This window comes from Leucopleurus acutus, assembly GCF_964270905.1.
Source record: "Leucopleurus acutus genome assembly, chromosome: 15".
Classification (NCBI taxonomy): Eukaryota; Metazoa; Chordata; class Mammalia; order Artiodactyla; family Delphinidae; genus Leucopleurus; species Leucopleurus acutus.
Genome location: NC_139157.1, coordinates 4,006,274 through 4,027,082, shown reverse-complemented (window position 1 = coordinate 4,027,082; position 20,809 = coordinate 4,006,274).

Here is a 20,809-nt window from a genome sequence, read left to right as displayed (position 1 = left end):
ACAGTTCTCTGTGGGTTAGCACAGCACACTGACAAGGCATACGTGGGGCTGCTCCAAGGCATCCCATCAAAACTCCTATTTATGCAAATTTGCAAACTGCAGATTGACAAGATAGTTTATCTAAAAGATTCCTTATTCATGTCTAGGAGCAGGATGCGTTGTTGGCTGACAGGATGCGTTGTTGGAGTTCCACTGGGCTGGCCCCAGGCTCCGAGCTGAGGACAGCATTTGTTCCTTCATGAAACACCAGGCACAGATGAGTGATGAGTGATCTGAAGGGAACCAAGGGGGGTCCCGTTCACAGCAACCAGGTCCTGTCAACTAGCCACTAAAACCGTGGGTTGTGCGTCACTCCCAGCACCACCCAAAATCGATGAGTTTCCCGGCCCTGCTTCCTCTGGAGTCTTCAGATTCGGGGTGATTGTAAGAACACGATGCCACACTCCGCTGTATGCAACCTGCTACAGGTACCATATCACCACTCAATTGAGAATACATTTTACATAAAAATGTACATGTGACGATGATGTTGGGAATGGTGTGACTGGTGACATACTAAGGATGAGACAGAAAATGTCATCCATCAGTTGGAAAGTTCAGGGAATCAGGGATTCTCAGAGTGGGAAAAACCTCCCTTCCTGAGCTGCTGATCAAATCCAGATTCAAGTAGTGCACACAAGAATTTATGGCCCAGAGTCTTTGGGTCACAACACAGGATAAGCTCTCAAGAAAGTGTGATGAACTGCAGGTTTAGGAAGCAGAGCCTTAGAGAATCAGAAGCATGAGTTCCCAAGATGTCATTTGACTTGCCAAAACCGTTAATCCAGAAGCAGAGGTAAAACTGCAATAAAGGTCTCCTGATTCCCAAACAAGTTGCTCTTCTGACTATTTTCCAGCAAACAAAGCAAACTCAAGGTCATGCAGACCATCTACTGTTTTCTAGATATTCTACAATACATTTCAAGATCTAGAAAATCCAGCAAAATACGGTACCAACGTCAAATTTGCACACTTGTGGAATCACTTACTAAGTTGCATTTTCTTTTTATGATGTCAGCTTACATTGATTATCTTTAAAATAAATAACTGTGAAAATTATTGCATTTCTAAGGGTTTCAGTAAGTAAACAAACATCTCTTCCCCATGTGAGAGCTGAGCCAATTGAGAAATAGAAACTAAGCAAACAGGTAGAAATCCAACATACTATTTTTTGACTGGTAAACGAATATTAAAGAATTTTCAGTCAGTGGGATTACTCGGATTTATTCACAGATCCAGTCATAGGCAGTAGCGGGCTGGCATCATTTCCCATTATTTTTGATGGCTGTAGGGATTCCCCTGTAACAGGTGATAACTCAGAGTAGCGGGAAGTCTGTATCCCAGCAGACACCTTACTCCCAAGGAGAGGGTGAAGCCACTGTACTCTTCATGCCAAGGTTTGCTTTGCAACAGCTCACAAAGGGAATGAGAGGATGGAGAGAGGCCAGACGTGCTTCTATAATGAAGCATTCTCCACTTGGAGGGAAACATCATGAGTGGGGGACAAGCATCCCCCAGTAATAAAACTCAGTAACTACCATAAAGACATTACTGAGGACTTTGTACGTTGTGTTACATAGAGTGTAATTCTTTACCACGCTCTCTGAATTCTCACCTGACATTAGCCCCAGAGCAGTTCCAATTCTAAGTATAGAATACATACAAATAGTCTTGGCCACATGCACTACCAGAATGCCTTAGGCCTCAATCAGAGAATACATGCAGGCCTTAGTAACACATGTTTAACGTGATCCTTGTCTGCAGTTTGTTCTCATCATCCTTCCCTCCCTCCTCCTCCTTCCTCTTCGTGTTGTAATCGAGTCACTTAATATTGTCACATATCATCCACCCTTGAAAGCCACTTGAAATGCTTTGAGTAACAAGGCAAGGTACAAAATAAATAAATATTGGATTTGCCTCAAAAAGCAGCTCTACCCTGACAAATGATTCAACAAAAGAGCATTTTCTACATACCATAAGATGAATTTCACCTTAGGAGTGCTGATTTTCTGTCAAAATCAAAGCAAAACACTGAACTTTTCTTTCCTTATTGGAATCATCATTCCACAAAAGCCATCACTCTCTCTCTCTCCATTCCCAAGGTGCATAAGTTTTAAATATATTTCTCCAGCTCAGATATCTATTGGGGTACCAAATACCTACAAGGCTTTTGCACCTGGGCATCTCAAAGACAGCACCTCCTCAACTGAAGTGACAGCCTTTCTTACAAGCATCTCCCTGTAAAATTCCCTTTTCAATGATCACGGAAGTACCCTGCCGTGCACCACCCAAAAAATGTGGGCATCATTCCAGAATCTTCATGATCCCCACCTCTAAATGCCATAAATAAGCATAAGTAAACATGGTTTTATCAACATAACCTGGGACTATAGAATGCTTCCCCAGCCCCAAACCTCAACACCACATTACTAAAGGCCTATTTACCCTGTGCATCATATCTAGCTATGAAGGAAAAATTACAAGACAGAAAATACAGTTGGAAGAGACAGAGAAAGTATCAGAACCAGGCATGACAAAGATAAAGGAATTATCAGATACGGAATTCCAAACAACTGTCATCAACATGCCAAAGACTCTAACGGAATATAAACACAGAGATGGAAACCCTAAGACAGAGCCCAAAAGAAATGCTAGAGGTGAAAACACTGTCACAGAAATAAAACATGCCTTTCATGGGCTTATTAGCAGACTGGACACAGCGGAGGAAAGAATCTCTGAGCTAGATAACATATCAAGAGAATCCTCAAAAACTGAAGAGTGAAGAGAGCAAAGACTGAAAAAAATAAAACAGAATATCCAAGGACTGCGGGATGACTAAAAAATATGCAACATATGCATAATGGGAATAGCATGAGAAGAAAGAGAGAAAGGAACAGAAAAAAATATTTGAAACAGTAGTGACTGAGAATTTCCCCAAAATTAATGTCAGATACCACACCACAGAGCCAGGAAGCTCAGAGAACACCAAGCAGAACAAATGTCCCAAAAAAATCTACCGAGGCATATTATATTCAAAGTACAGAAAATCAAAGGTAAAGAAAAAAAAAATCCTGAAAGAAGCCAGAGGGGATAAAAACCAATTTACCTAAAGGGGAAAAAAGATAAGAATTATATCAACTTTTCACAGAAACCATGCAAGCTAGGAGTGGAGTGAAATATTTAAAGTGCTAAGAGAAAAAAATCACCAGCCTAAAATTCTGTACCCTTCAAAATTATCCTTCAAAAGTGAAAGAAAGGGACTTCCCTGGTGGTGCAGTGGTTAAGAAGCTACCTGCCTATGCAGGGGACAGGGGTTCAATCCCTGCTCCAGGAAGATCCCACATGCCATGGAGCAACTATGCCCACGTGCCACAACTACCGAGCCTCTGTGCCTAGAGCCTATGCTCTGCAGCAAGAGAAGCCACCGCAATGAGAAGCCCATGCACCACAACGAAAAGCAGCTCCCGCTCACTGCAACTAGAGAAAGCCCACACGCAGCAAGGAAGACCCAATGCAGCCATAAATAAATAAATAAATAAAAATTTTTTAAAAGTGAAGGAGAAATGAAGACTTTCTCAGAAACAGAAACTGAAAGGATGTTAAAATAAGTTCTTTAAAGAGAGGGAATATAATACAGCTTAGAAACTCTGATCTACATAAAGAGAGGAAGAACATCAATGAAGGAGTAAATGGGGGTAAAATAAAATTTTTATTTTTCTTATTAATTGATCTAACCAATAACAATTTGTTCAAAATAATAACACTGTATTCCATTATGTATGCTTATGTATATATCTTATGTATAATTGAAATGAATGAAAGCAATGATACAAGGGACAGTACAGAGAAATTACAATTATTTTGTTATTATAAGATACTCAAAATAACAAAAAGAATTTAAAAAAAAAAGAAAAAAAATAAGATACTCACATTACCTGTAAGGCCATATAGTTTTATTTGCAAGTGAACTTGAATTAGTTGTAAATGTATTTTACCAACACTAGAGTAACCACTAAAAATAAATAAATAAATAAAAGTATAACAGATATGCTAAGGAGAGAAAATGGAACCATATATAAAATGTTTATTAAAACCTCAAAAGGCATAAAAAGTGGAAGACAAAAATAGGAACAAATAACAAGACAACAAATAGAAAACAGTAACAAGTATGGTAGATATTAATTCAACTATATCAGTAATCAACTTAACATCAAATACTTAAAAGTACCAATTAAAAGACTATCTGAATGAATCAAAAAATAAAACCCAAATATATGTTGCCTATGAAAATAATATAATTAAATATTAGACATATATAGATTAAAAGTAAATGGTTGAAAAAAATTATACCATGATAACACTGATCCAAAGGAAGCAGGAGTAGCTATATCAATTTCAGACAGAGCAGACTTCAAAGCAAGGAAATTTATCAGGAACAAGGAAGCACATTACACAATGATAAAGGGATCAATTTTCCCAGAAGACATAACAATAAACACTTTTAAGAAAATAAACAGAGAAGCTGGGAGAAAATATTTCCAAAGCATGTATCCAATAAAGAACTTACAACCAAAATATTTTTGTCTTTCAACTCTATAATAAAAAATTTTAAAACCCAGTTAAAAAGATAAGCTAGGGCTTCCCTGGTGGTGCAGTGGTTGAGAGTCTGCCTGCCGATGCAGGGGACACGGGTTCGTGCCCTGGTCTGGGAAGATTCCACATGCCGCGGAGCAGCTAGGCCCATGAGCCATGGCCGCTGAGCCTGTGCGTATGGAGCCTGTGCTCCACAACGGGAGAGGCCACAATAGTGAGAGGCCCACGTATCGCAAAAAAAAAAAAAAAAAAGATAAGCTAAAGATTTGAACAGACACTTCACCGAAGAAGAGCTATATAAAGATAGCAAATAGCACATGAAAAGATGCTCAACATCATTAGCTATTATGTAAATCTAACTTAAAACTACAATTTAACACTACTATAAACTTGTAAGAATGACTCAAATTTTTAAAACAAGTGCAGAGAGTTAAGATGTGGAGCAATAGGAAAATTGATCCACTCCTTCCAAGAATGCAATATGTTACAGTCACTTCGGAAAACAATGTCAATCTTGGGTATTTAACATGTGTCTGCACAAAGAATGTTCATAAGAGCTTTATTTGAATTAACCAAAAATCAAAACAACTCAAATGTCCATCAAGTGAATGTATAAACAAATTGTGGCACGTTGCTACCATGGAATACAATTTAGGAATAAAAAGGAATGAACTGTTACTACAAGGTATATCGTGAATAAACCTCAAATTTATAGTGATGAGTAAAAGAATGCAGACAGAAAAGTGTACATACTATATAACTCCATGTACTTAAAACTCTAGAAAAGAAAAACTTGTAGAGACAGAAAACAGATAGGTGGCTGCCTGGGGTCACTGCTGGGGAGTTGCCTGGGAAGAAGCACAGGGACTATTTTGTTGTGACAGAAATGCTCTACCTACTGATTGTATTGGTAGATACACAGATGTATCAATTTGTCAACCTCATCAAAAGATGCACTGAAAATGGGTGTTTTTATTGTAAGAAAATTATACATTAATAACGTTAATTTTAAAAACCATACATGAGGATGACTTCTGGTTTGGTAGCATAAGCAAGGACCCACTCTCTTGTGAAATGAGCATGATTGGTGAAACTTTTCTTTAAAAAAAAAAATTTTAAGTCTCTAGAAATTGTCCTAAGTGTATATAGCAAACAAATAAACATTTGGTCAAGAAAATCTATGAAATCTAAATAAGAATAGAAACAGTCTGTAGTATTTGAGCCATGATCCCCTCCTTCCCTCCTCTTTCCTTCACCCATAGTGACAGAAGCACCACATGTATGGGGACAGAAGAGGACACACAGCTTCCTCTCCCCCCAGCTCCCAGTGGTTGGCTATTGTATCTCCCCAGGAGGGAAAAGCTACCAGTGTTTTTTCACCAAAGCCCCAGGTCCATGTTGAGAGGCCTTTCTTCCAGACAATGGCAACAGAGGGATCTGAGACTCTTTTGTCCACCCAATTCTCACTCATAACGCAGAAGCTCGGCCTTAAGCACGGCAGGTGAGGAATACCAGGGCCACAGTTGCTCTCCCCCGAGCCCAGCACCATGCTTGTGAAGCAGGGTGTTTCAGAGAAGTGTGGTACTGTGCTTGGCCCAGCTCCAGAGCAGTCGTACAGAGATTGTTGTCCAGAGGAAGAGGAAAGGCATAATTAGATAGCGCCCAAAGCTCTCCCCAGTTGAACTAACTTTATTTGGAACAAAATATGGGGAAATTCAATCCTAAAGGTGTTCTTGAAAACAATGGAGATCGTGGTGGTAAGCAAACAAGATATGAAGGTACTGAGTCAAAATTCTTATGTGCAGTAAGAACAGCTCAGGGTGAGGAGAGCTTTGTGAGCTGGTGAAAGTTGCAGCTGCTTGAGTCAGCACACGTGATAGAAAATTCTTTTGGAGAGCTCCTAAAACGCTTTCATAAGATAGGGAGCATTTGTCCTCATGATCAGGTCAATTTTCAGTTCAAGTAATTCTATTCTGTGGCCCTAATATTCTCGATGCCATTTCAATTTTAGCATTCACCCTTGGCATCTTCCGCTTGAGGAAAAGTCTTAACAGACAGCTGTGTCACACCGCCGACATCAACTGGCTTTCACACTCCCTACCTTGACATGGCGACCTTTGTAACTGCAGCTGGCAAACAATGACAGTTTAGTCAAGACACATCATCTTCTTTTTCTTCAAGTCATACACATGGGAAATATTAATAATTGCCCCATAAAAGTTCATTTCTGTCTTATTCCTAACCGTAAACAATTTCCTGTGCCTTTATCTTTCAGTGTTACTGTATTAGTGTGCATTTAATGTTTATGTTATTATAGCAGATGAGACAATGGTGTGGAAAAAAATTAATTAATAGAGATTTCAGCTTGGCTTCAAGTATCCTTAAATCTTAATGCATACAGGCATTTCATTTTTCTAAACTGAACATTCTGCAGAGATAAATGAACACTGATCTCATTCCCCAGAAGCTGGTTATCTTGATGAAAGATCTCAGGGAATCACAGCTGTAAGCAAATGTGACCCTTTGACATCTTACATGTAGACAGGTTTTGGAAGAGAGGGGCGGCAGTGTGTTAGCACAGCTGCTTCTCCGAGAGGAATGCTGACAGTGCTGTTGTGATTATTTTTTGTTTAAATTCTGCATCCCATTAGTTCGGATACGAAAGGCTGAACATTTGATTCTAATGTATTCACATTTCTCCCATCAGGAAAAGTCTCAGTCTGGTTCAGCAGTGCTAGAATCCAACACCACTCAGTCAAAATTATCTGAAACCTAAACCCTTATCATGTCTTGTCATATATTTTAAGAACACAGTCAAGTTTGTTATGTCAAGTGATATATGATCAACAAACAGTAAATGTAATAAGAATGAGGATATCATTCAAAATAAAAGCTATTTGGGCACCTGTGTCTGGCAGGCTATTAAAGTAGAAAATAGATGCTTGGGTTGTTTTCCTGACACTGGATAAACATTCCAACGGGCAATGATAAATTGGAAGGTGAGAAAAAAGTGTCTTATCTCTTACATAGACAAAAAAGGACTTGACAACTATTTTTACATTCTCTGTATGTGTCCAGATAAAGAGTGCATGACTGGTTTCCCTTGGAATCTTACACTGAGTGTTTTTGCCTCAGTCTGAATGAATATTTGTTCAGAGTCTAGATACCACAGATAAACACCATAGAAATAGATGAATACAGAAGATAGTAGAGTTGGCAAGAGTGGGGTCATTTTAGAAGAACCTGGGGGAGGATTGGGACAAAAAGAGAGCATATTCGTTTGTTCCTATGCATTCTTATTTTAAATGGCCCAGACTGGTAAATTTTTAACTACATCAGCATGGGAATTAACTCGAGTGGTCAATTCCTGTCAATACTGAAAACCTTTATCTGTCACCTGGTAGATGAGAATTCAATGTGAGATGAAACATGAAAGTTAAAGTAAGCAACGTATGGAACATAAAGTTAACGATCATTTTACTCATTAGAGTGCAGATAATGAACAAAGCAGTGTAATTAAAATTATTTATCAAACTGAACACAGAAAGCAAAATACCTATTTACTGGGTGATAATATTTTCATCGGTTACCAATCTAAGTATTTGTTCTCTCCTTTGTCTAGAAAACAGTAAAAATAATATAACTAGCGTTGAGTTTCTTCATCTGTAAAATGAGAATAACAATATTGCAGGACATTGTCGTGAAGACTAGACTAATGATCTTTATTCTGGGCACGCACTTGGTGCCCTGTGAGAAGCTTTCTTTGCCTTGTCTCCACCAGCATACAGTCTTCTTCCCACATACTGGGAACTTACTGGGAACATACTGGATCCTTCATTAGGACCCTGCCTAACCCTGCCATGTTCAGCCCATTCTGTCAAACTCTCCTAACACTGATTTGCTCAGTGATCAGATCTAAGCTACCTTTTAGGGAACCAAGTTATTAAACATGTTAAATTAGGCTTTTCCAGTCAGAATTGCTGCTAAGGACTCTAGGTTTCAAGTATCCCCATGTTTGAAAGAGATACACCAGTCAGTACAAACAAGTCACACACAAGACGATGAAAGCTCTTTGGAGCTCTCCCCCAGGCCAGGTACTTACAGGAGACTGATCAGTAAGGGAGAAGACTGACCAGGAGGATTTCCTTGGAAAATGTTTGAAGAGTACTGTGTGTCCTATAGCCCCATCCAGGAAAGGGTATATTTCCTCTAATTCAAGTCAGGTAAAAGGAAGCATTACATCCACCATATAAAGTTTGAGGCATAGAGACTGAGTAATTGACCTTTATCTAGAAAAATCCAAAAGCAAGAGTTTGGCTGTAGGTATCTGCGATAGATGAGAGAGAAATTGTAGCTACATGGAGAGTGACCTGCCAAGTGCTTTCCACAGGCCAGAGTAGTCACCATGGAAAGTAGCCCATGAACTTCCATGCAAGAGCCCGTCCCAAAAATGGCTTGTCAGGGAGAAGTGACACCAATGGCAATAAGCTGTGTGAGCTTTACCCCAAGACTGAAGTGTCTGCATTTTCACAGCAGAAACATCAGTACTATACCAGATTGCAATGACACCAGTCAAGCAAGACCTTTACATTCCTACAACTCCTCTCTCTGCTCACCCTGGAGGCGCCAGAAGAACCAGGGCTAAGAGAAGAAAAGGAGGAAAGAGGAAAATGCAAACCACACCTTCTTCCTACATAAGCTTCTAGGTTAGGCCAGAAGACCTGTGGAAAAGAGAGTTTAAATTGAATGAGAAACCGAAGCTTCGATTTAGGTCTTTTCTGTGCATGAAACTTTATCAGTATCTGAAATTAACTGAGCGTTTGCCAGAGTCTTTGTTCTTAGGGAGAGGGCCCTCTGACATGAGTCAGAAAAAGTTGCTGTGGGGAGTTCCCTGGTGGCCTAGAGGTTAGGATTCCGGGCTTTCACTGCTGCAGCCAGGGTTCAATCCCTGGTCGGGGTACTGAGATCCTGCAAGCTGTGCAGTGCAGTCAAAACAGAGGTTGCTTCTTTATTCAGTACTCAGAACTCAGATCATTCAATAAACCTATTATGATCATTAATGTTCAATGTTTCCTTAATATAGTTTCCCTCCCTTTATGTTTAAATACTAAAAATGTATGATTGGAAAAGTTCTTAAGAAACATTTTGTCCCCCAGCACAGTCTCCAAAAGAAGGTTGCTACTCTTGTGTTTCTGCCACACATTTGCCTTATGCATTCACTTACATATATTTTTTATTTAACAAATATTTCTTAGTATCTTACTGCGTATGCATAAAGGGAGAATAAATGACATGGGCTCTTGGAATCATAATTCTCCTGACTTGAGTCCCAGTTCCCCAACTGGTTCACTGAGAAAACTAACAGGCTACTTGTGGTACTTCAGTCTTCTTATTGGGAAACATGTAAATAATAATGTCATCAGCATTAAATAAGATAACCCATGCAAAATTTTTAAATAGTTTCTTCCTGATCACAAAGACTCAGAAGAACTATGACTAAAATGAGCTAAGAGAAGAGTATTCCAGGCAGAAGGAAGAGCAAGTGCAGAGCCATCCAGATGAGGGAACCATTTTTTCTGGTTAGAGGAACAGAATGAAAGCTGGTGTTGCTCTATATCGAATTACCCAAAAAAACTTTAATGCTTTAAAACCGCAACTATTAATGTGACTCACTTTTCCATGAGTCAGCAATTTGGGCAAGTTGAGATAGACTGTGTTTCTGGTCTCAGTGGGGCTCACTCATGCTGGATCTCTGGTCAGTTGTTGGGTCTGTTGGGGGCTTCTTGATCTTGGACTGCCTCAAAGGCGATAGCAAGTCTCTGCTCCACGTGGTCTCTCATCCTCCAGCAGGCAGCTGTCATGGTGTCTGGATAGTGTCTCGAGATGCTAGCAGAAGCACAGTAGGCCTTCTGATGTCAGGACTCAGAACGGATGCACCATCACTTCTGCTGCACTCATTTAATCAAGGCAATCACAAGGCCAACACAGATTCATGGGGGAGAGAAATAGACTTCATCTTTTGATGGGATAAGCTTTAGTAAGTCATGAATCTGGGGAAGGTAGTATTTGGGCTGTTTTGCCATCTATACCACGACTGCTGATGCAGTTAGTGCAATGAGAGAGATGGGCAGCAGTCAAATGATTCAGGACATGTGGGCCAAGTAAGGAGATGTAGTCTTTTTACTAAATACAGTATAACTCACTAGAAGCTAGGTGATTTATGGTTTTGAAATATTACTTAGGGACCCTACATAGGTAATAAGTTGCAAGAGCAGAAGCCGAGTGATCATTTAGAAGTAATTGAAGAAATACAGGCAATATTTAATGATGTCTTAGATGAGATGCTGGAAAAAATTCAATTAAATCAGGAAATATAAATAAAGATGATATGACTTGCTAATGTACAAACTATAGAGGGCTATGGAAAGAGAGGAACCAAGCATGATCACTAGAGCTTTATGTACTGGGTAAGTTATGGGACTCTTTACAGAGAAGTGGAAAAGTGGAGAAGAAACAGGTTTGGTGAAGCAATTCAAATTATATTTTGTACCTATGAAGTTTGTGATCCCATTATTCATTCAAATGGCAATGTCAAGTAAGCAATTAGATATGTGAGTCTAGAGGCCATCGGGTGTTTAAAGATAGAACAATCAGCATACCAATAGTATTTTAAAACAGGAAAATGTATTCGATTACCCATGGAGAGAACATAAATGGAAAATGAAGTACAGGACCAAAGCTTATAAAATTCTAACATTTAGAGGTTATCTGGAAGATGATAAGAGCAAATGAGACAGGAGCATTCCTTGAAACCATCAGACAGTTACAAATAAAAGATAACCTCAGCACCTTGGCACTTCATATTGACATGCTGGGCTGGATAATTCTTTGTTGTGAGGGCTTCCTGTTCTCTCCCCACTAGATGCCAATAGTACCTCTCCATCAGGACAACAAAACATGTCTCTAGACATTCCCAACTAACAAATGGGGTATAAAAATCACCCCCAGTTGAGAACCTCTGATCTAGGGGGAAAAAAATGATGTCAATTGCATCAGATAATACTAAGTAGTCAAGTGTACTGTGAAAAGAGAGGTGACCACAGGGTTTGTCACTATGGAGTTCCCGGTAATCCTGATGACGTAGTTCGAGTCCAGGGGCTGGCAGAGTCAACACCCGGAAAAACCCAATGTTTCAGTTTGTGAGATAATAGAAAAAATATATATATTAATCTCTGCCCCTCAGTCCCTGACACGGGGCTTATAAAAATCTTTGTAAGTTCCTCAATGGTAAGAAAACTAGGAGCATCTTTTGTACTAATGGGGTGAGTCTGAGTAGGCTCCTGGATGGGGGCTGGTCACCAGAAAGACCAAGTCCGAATTAGAAGCTTGGCATTTTCAGCTCCAACCCCACCTCCATCCTCCATAGAGGGAAAAGGGGCTGGAAATGAAGATAATAATTCACCATGCCTGCATTAGAAAGCCTCTATAACACCCCAATAGTATGGGCTTGGGTGAGCCTCCAGGCTGGCAAATACATCCACGCATTGGGAGGTGATGTACCCCAACGCCATGAAGACAGAAGTTCTTGTGCTCAGGGCCCTCCCAGACCTCACCCTATTTATTTCTTCATCTGGCAGTTCATTTGTATCCTTTATTATATCCTTTAATAAATGGGTAAATGTAAATAAGTGTTTCCCTGAGTTCTGTGAGCTGCTCTAGCAAATTAATCAAACCCAGGGAGGGGAATCATTGGAACCTCTGATCTGTAGCCAATTGGTCAGAACCACAGATGATAACCTAGGCTGGTGACAAGCATCTGAAGTGGGGGGGTGGGGGTGGAGGAGGGGAGGAAGTCTTGTGGGACTGAGCCCTTAACCTGGGGGATCTGATGCTCTGTCCAAGTCAGTAGTGTCAGAATTGAGTTAAATTATAGGACACAGAGCTGGTGTTGCAGAGAATTGCTTGGTGTGGGGAAACCTCCATACATTTTGTAACCAGAAGTGTCAGAAGTGAAGTGTTTTCTGGAGACACACGGTAGGGAAGAACTGGGTTATTCCCTACATGGGTAGGAGAAAACTGAGTATTTTTTTTCCCCCATCATACAGTTCAGTCTAAAGGCAAGGAAAAAACAATGTTCCAGCTTGAAGACAGTCAGGCAGGAGGAATTCCGTCTTACTGGCTGGACAGTTAGTGCTTTGCTGTATTCAGGTATTCAGCTAATTGGATGAAGCTGCCCACATAAGGGATGGTGATATGCTTTGCTCAGTCTCCAGATTCAAATGTTAATCTCATCCAGAAAGGTCCTCACAGACACCACCAGAATAATGTTTGACAAAATATCCTAGCACTTCATGGCCCAGTCAAGTTAACTCATAAGATTAGCCATCACAGGTGTCATGGGAGAAAAAGAGAAAACTGGAAAAGAACAAGCCCAGGAGCCTTGCTTTGTAGAATAATCTCTCTCTCTTGTACTTAGCCTTTCATACAGCTGGCTGAGAGCTCCACCATGTAGGATCCAGGGACAGGACAATGTCAGAGTAAAGTCACTGCTTAGGACCCATCCAACCTCCATTCTTGATTACTGCTCCATCCCAAATATTGAGGTCATATTATAATTACACAAGCCTCTTCACCTACATGTAACATCAGAAACAAATGCTTCTACTCAGGTAAATGTGCCAGTTCGTAGCTATTACATGGACAATGGTATCTAAAAATATACCTTCCAGAATAAATCAGAGAAGGCTATAGACTCTCCTTCGGGTCTACGCTACCTGAAGCTTTTACGATTATACCAATCATAATCAGAGCATGCACTCTGTCTTTGAGGTTAACAAGGTTTCCCTTCTGTCCACCTGTTTCTCCTGCTCTCGTCACGCCTGTGAGAGTTCTTGGCTTTCTACCCTCTAGTTTCACTGCTGAGGCTCAGACTCAGCTTGCTTGACAATCCATTTGGAAATAGGCCCCCAAGTGATTAATGTCAGCAAACATTAAGCTTAACCCAAATTAAACGTCCCTCAGGTCATAAATATAAGGCTGAGAGTCAAAGGTGTTTCCTCCTACCCATCCAGGTCCCCTGGGACATATAACCACCAGGCCAACTTTGCCAGGCTTCCCACCAGGGAGAGGAACTTGGAGAATCAATAATATACTTATTTCCATCCGAAGATGGTGTTTGCCACTTAATCCATACTTCTTGCCCACTTTCTTTTGTACTCAACTCATGGTTTCACTAGATGGATTTACGCTATAGAGTTTTTTCTCCATATTAGATGCCCATATTAGCTGCAAACTGATAATCATGCTAACGTTAGCTCATGTTCCATGCCAAACTAGTTGACACCCTGAAAAGGAAAAACAGTGAGAAAAATACATTAGTTTCACATGCACATTTTGCTGAGTTGTTCATAACAAAAACACTCATCACCCTGACTCCTATCTCATTTCCCACGTCAAATCCACCTGACCCTACTTTGTATGTATTTTTTCTTTTTAAAAACTGTTTTATTTATTTATTTATTTATTGGTGGCACCCTGCAGCTTGAGGGATCTCAGTTCCCTCACCAGGGATCGAACCTGCGCCCCCTGCAGTGGAAGCGCAAAGTCTTAACCTCTGTACCACCAGGGAAGCCCCTGTATGTGTCTTCTCTCATAGCACTTATCTTCTAACAAGTTACAAATTAAATATTCAAATATGTCTTTGTTACTTTCTGTCTTCACATTCCCACCACCTCCATTAGAATATAAACTCCAGAAGGACAATAATCTTTTTTTTTTTGTTCACTGATGAATCTCAACCACCAGGAACCCAACTGGTGCTCTAGACAGTCTCTATCAAGTGAATGAATTGGATTTCTCCCAATAGGCAAACAGTTTTGTCAAAGAGCAACAAAAGAGTCCAATCCAATCTCCTGTATCCTCTTTTCTCTTAGAGAGAAGCAAGTGGCCCAGGAACTTCTCCTACATTCTTCCTTGCCTTGTTCTTTCTTCTGACTTTTTTTTTTTAAACATCTTTATTGGAGTATAACTGCTTTACAATGGTGTGTTAGTTTCTGTTGTATAACAAAGTGAATCAGCTATACATTCACATATACGTATATCCCCATACCTCCTCCCCCTTGCATCTCTCTCCCACCCTCCCTATCCCTCCCCTCTAGGTGGACACAGAACACCAAGCTGATCTCCCTGTGCTATGCAGCTGCTTCCCACTAGCTATCTATTTTACATTTGGTAGTATATATAGGTCAATGTTACTCTCTCACTTCGTCCCAGCTTACTCTTCCCCTTCCCCATGTCCTCAAGTCCATTCTCTACGTCTGTGTCTTTATTCCTGTCCTGCCCCTAGGTTCTTCAGAACCTTTTTTTTTTCCTTAGATTCCATTTATATGTGTTAGCATATGGTATTTGTTTTTCTCTCTCTGACTTACTTCACTCGTATGAGAGTCTCTAGGTCCATCCACCTCACTACAAATAATTCAATTTCATTTCTTTTTACAGCTGAGTAATACTCCATTGTATATATGTGCCACATCTTCTTTATCCATTCATCTGTCAATGAACACTTAGGTTGCTTCCATGTCCTGGCTATTGTAAATAGAGCTGCAATGAACATTGTGGTACATGACTCTTTTTGAATTATGGTTTTTTCAGGGTATATGCCCAGTAGTGGGATTGGTAGGTCATATGGTAGTTCTATTAGTTTTTTAAGGAAGCTCCATACTGTTCTCAACAGTGGCTGTATCAATTTACATTCCCATCAACAGCACAAGAGGGTTCCCTTTTCTCCACACCCTCTCCAGCATTTATTGTTTGTAGATTTTTTGATGATGGCCATTCTGACCTTTGTGAGGTGATACCTCATTGTAGTTTTGATTTGCATTTCTCTAGTGATTAGTGATGTTGAGCATCCTTTCATGTGTTTGTTGGCAGTCTGTATATCTTTTTTGGAGAAATGTCTGTTTAGGTCTTCTGCCCATTTTGGGATTGGGTTGTTTGTTTTTTGGATATTGAGCTGCATGAGCTTCTTGTATATTTTGGAGATTAATCCTTTGTCAGTTGTTTCATTTGCAAATATTTTCTCTGATTCTGAGGGTTGTCTTTTCATCTTGTTTATGGTTTCCTTTGCTGTGCAAAAGCTTTTAAGTTTCATTAGGTCCCATTTGTTTATTTTTGGTTTTATTTCCATTTCTCTAGGAGGTGGGTCAAAAAGAATCTTGCTGTGATTTATGTCATAGATTGTTCTGCCTATGTTTTCCCCTAAGAGTTTTATAGTGTCTGGCATTACAGTTAGGTCTTTAATCCATTTTGAGTTTATTTTTGTGTATGGTATCAGGGAGTGTTCTAATTTCATTCTTTTACATGTAGCTGTCCAGTTTTACTAGCACCACTTATTAAAGAGGCTGTCTTTTCTCCATTGTGTATTCTTGCCTCCTTTATCAAAGATAAGGTGACTATATGTCTGTGGGTTTTTCTCTGGGTTTTCTATCCTGTTCCATTGATCTATTTTTCTGTTTTTGTGCCAGTACCATACTGTCTTGATTACTGTAGCTTTGTAGTATAGTCTGAAGTCTGGGAGCCTGATTCCTCCAGCTCTGTTTTGCTTTCTCAAGATTGCTCTGGCTATTTGGGGTCTTTTGTGTTTCCTAACAAATAGTGAAATTTTTTGTTCTTGTTCTGTGAAAAATGTCATTGGTAGTTTGATAGGGATTGCATTGAATCTGTAGATTGCTTTGGGTAGTATAGTCATTTTCACAATGTTGATTCTTCCAATCCAAGAACATGGTATATCTCTCCATCTATTTGTATCATCTTTAATTTCTTTCACAGTGTCTTATAGTTTTCTGCATATAGGTCTGTTTTCTCCTTAGGTAGGTTTATTCCTAGGTATTTTATTATTTTTGTTGCAATGGTAAATGAGAGTGTTTCCTTAATTTCTCTTTCAGATTTTTCATCATTAGTGTATAGGAATGCCAGAGATTTCTGTGCATTAATTTTGTATCCTGCTACTTTACCAAATTCATTGTTTAGCTCTAGTAGTTTTCTGGTAGCATCTTTAGGATTGTCTACGTATAGTATCATTTCATTTGCAAACAGTGACAGTTTTACTTCTGTTTTTCTGATTTGAATTCCTTTTATTTATTTTTCTCCTCTGATTGCTGTGGCTAAAATTTCCAAAACGATGTTGAATAATAGTGGTGAGAGGGGGCAACCTTGTCTTGTTCCTGATCTTAGAGGAAATGGTTTCAGTTTTTCACCATAGAGAATGATGTTGGCTGTGGGTTTATCATATATGGCCTTTATTAGGTTGAGGTAAGTTCCCTTTATGCCTACTTTCTGGAGGGTTTTTTATCATAAATGGGTGTTGAATTTTGTTGATAGCTTTTTCTGCATCTATTGAAATGATCATATGGTTTTTCTCCTTCAATTTGTTAATATGGTTTATCACATTGATTGATTTGCATATATTGAAGAATCCTTGCATTCCTGGGATAAACCCCACTTGATCACAGTGTATGATCCTTTTAATGTGCTGTTGGATTCTGTCTGCTAGTATTTTTTTTAAGGATTTTTGCATCTATGTTCATCAGGGATATTGGCCTGCTGTTTTCTTTTTTTGTGACATCTTTGTCTGGTTTTGGTATCAAGGTGATGGTGGCCTTGTAGAATGAGTTTGGGAGTGTTCCTCCCTCTGGTATATTTTGGAAGAGTTTGAGAAAGGTAGATGTTAGCTCTTCTCTAAATGTTTGATAGAATTTGTCCTTGAATCCATCTGGTCCTGGGCTTTTGTTTGTTGGAAGATTTTTAATCAGAGTTTCAATTTCAGTGCTTATGATTAGTCTGTTTATATTTTCTATTTTTTCCTGGTTCAGTCTCAGAAAGTTGTGCTTTTCTAAGACTTTGTCCATTTCTTACAGGTTTTCCATTTTATTAGCATATAGTTGCTTGTAGTATTCTCTCATGATCCTTTGTATTTCTGCAGTGTCAGTTGTTACTTATCCTTTTTCATTTCTAATTATATTGATTTTAGTCTTCTCCCTTTTATTCTTGATAAGTCTGTCTAATGTTTTATCAATTTTGTTTATCTTCTCAAAGAACCAGCTTTTAGTTTTATTGATCTTTGCTCTCATTTCCTTCATTTATTTCTGATCTAACCTTTATGATTTCTTTCTTTTTGCTAACTTTGTGGGGGGGTGTTTGTTTTTCTTCTTCTTCTTTCTCTAATTGCTTTAGGTGTCAGGTTAGGTTGTTTATTTGAGATGTTTCTTGTTTCCTGAGGTAGGATTGTATTGCTATAAACTTCCCTCTTAGAACTGCTTTTGCTGCATCCCATAGGTTTTAGGTCATCATGTTTTCATTGTCATTTGTTTGAGGTATTTTTTGATTTCCTCTTTGATTTCATCAGTGATCTCTTCATTATTCAGTAGTGTATTGTTTTGCCTCCATGTGTTTGTATTTTTTACAGATTTTTTTTCCTGTAATTGATATCTAGTCTCTTAGCATTGTGGTCAGAAAAGATACTTGATACCACTTCAATTTTCTTAAATTTACCAAGGCTTGATTTGTGACCCAATATGTGATCTATCCTGGAGAATGTTCCATGAGCACTTGAGACTTTCCTCTGACTTCTGATTTAATCTTTGCTTCCAATTCTAATTTGATTAATTGGCTTTAACCCAACTCTTTCCCGGGAATCTGTTTGCTATTTTTTTATATCTGAGTGACAATCAATCATGTGGCATTTTTCAAGTAGGGTTTCTATACTTATCCTTCAATTTCTAACTTGTCCCAAATGTCTCCTTCTGTATTACCTTTTAATCCTCAATTTATGGCACTGGCCTTTGATACCTTGTTCAAGTACATATTGCTTAGAAGACATTGTACAGCCTCCTGGGTACTAGAGTGGTAACAAGTGGTTTAGATCACTCTACCCCATTGAATCAGAGCCAAACCACAAAGCTGTTTGAATCAATTTCAGAATTTTTTTTCTCCAACAGTGAGTGACACTGAACTGATTTTAAGCATGTCTCACCAAATCCACATCATTACATGAGTGCAATATGATGAACTCATTTTGTAGCAGCATTGCTATATTCACACAAACAAGCACCCCAGCCACCGTGTGTAGACCATGCTCTACCTTACTGTCTGAAAACACTTGAAAACCTCTTCTGATCCAAAACTGGCAGCAGTCTGGCTCCCAAATGACTTCTCTCCATTGATTTTCTTGGGTAAGTAGTTTCCAACCCTACCTGAGAGATTAAAAGAAAAGGGGAAGAATTTCTCCTCAAAAGATAAGGTACAAGGATTGCTGACACTATATTTTCATCTGCTACATTGAGCCATTTTTGTTATATCTACTGAAGTATATTACAGATTATTTAGTATTTTTAAAATATTCTATTTTTTTCCATCACAGTGGAAGGAAATCTCAGAGCAAAGGATATAAAGATTAGGAAAGTCACTCTTATATGACTTATTCCATCTTGATGAAAGCTTAAACATTCAGTAAGTGTCTTTCATCATCCTCCTTTTCAAGTCTAGCAGTCAGTCATTATAGTGCTAAAAACTCTAGGAAATTGAAAAGATATTAAACACGTTTTTTGTTGTCAAGGCCCATAATTCAGTTAAAAGAACAAAGCATGTTTTCATGAAAAAATTACCTTTTTTAAATAGTACAAGGTAATATACTATGACTCAGAAAAAAGGGAAAGATGAGCTTAGACTAAGCTGATTAAGAGTGGAATAATTTGAGTAGGTGAAATGAGGTCTGCATCTTCAGAACTAGCTCTCATTAAATCAATGGCGTGGAGAAGCATGAGTATTCACAGAACAGCAGCAGAGGTAATAGGGCTCAGTGGACAAATGTCCACATGGCAGATGGCTGGTTGAGGTCACAGGGTTAATTACTTCATCCGTCCCTTTGTTAATTCCCTAGATCAATAAATTGTTTACTGAGTGTGTTTAATATACCAGAGGCCCTGCTGAGTGGGTGCAGGGAATACAAGAGTGAACCAAACAGAAATAATCCCTGCCCTCATGGGGCTTACATTTTACTAGAAGAGACAGAAGCTAAACAAGTTCACTAATTAAATATTATGTTAAGTGCCAGAAAAGAAAGAAGCAGATTTCTATAAGATTGAGGAGAGTTGGGGGAGAACATTCCAGGAGAGGGAACAGCAAATGGGAAGCCTCTGTGGTGTGAAGAACTCAACGCGTTGTGACAGTAGAAGCAGACTGGGGTGACCGCAGGGGTACAGACAAGATGAAGCAACACAAAGTGAGGTCACAGTGCTTGTCACAACCCAAGGCTTCCATGGCAAATGGGTCCAGGGCAATGTGGTAAGGAGCTTGGTGTTTATTCTAAGAGTAACTGGAACACTCTGGAGTATGTTAAGCCATTAATTGGCATAATGAATTTATGCTTAAAAGAAATCACGCATGCTGATGTGTGGAATGGAATGGAGGGGATGTAAGCAGAAATCAGGATACCAGTTGCGTGACTCCAGAGGTAGGATGCTGACTCCTGGAGGTGGTTTCCAGAGAAAAGGCCATGATTTGGGTATGAGAGGGGATCATTGACAGTATTCCAGGGAAATGTTTACCCATTTTTATTCTTGTGGGAAATACCCATGTCTGCAGGTACAGAGGAGATGCAGTGGGGAGGGAGGACATTGAGATAAAAGAGGGACAAAAGGGAACATTAAAAGAATACAATCCTGAAGGACACAGAGACGCCAACTGGAAGGGTTAGCCTTGGAAATGAGATCCTTCTTACTCTAAGATGGTTGGAAAGGAAGACAGATAGCTGGCTACAGAGAGAAAGCATGAGTTTGTGGTACATCCACAAGCAGAACGTCACAACTGCTGTGTTCCAGGACATCCACCCGTTTTTTAACCGACACTCGACTGGCCCTGTGACTAAAACTGGTAGAACGCATCTCGGTACTTAGTAGAGCATAGGTTCTTCTGTCTCGATGCAGAAAGAATTCAGTAAGGGGCAGAGTGACAGGTAAGGAAAGAGTTTATTAGAATAGGAGGCTTGTGAGAAATACAAGCTGGCAGGCAAGAGAGTGCCACATTGAGAACTTAGTGGGCTACAGTTTTATAATCAAAAGGAAAGTGGGGAGGGGGAGAAGACCACCTTCTTCCTCATTCTTGAGTAGATGTCGAGCTTCCA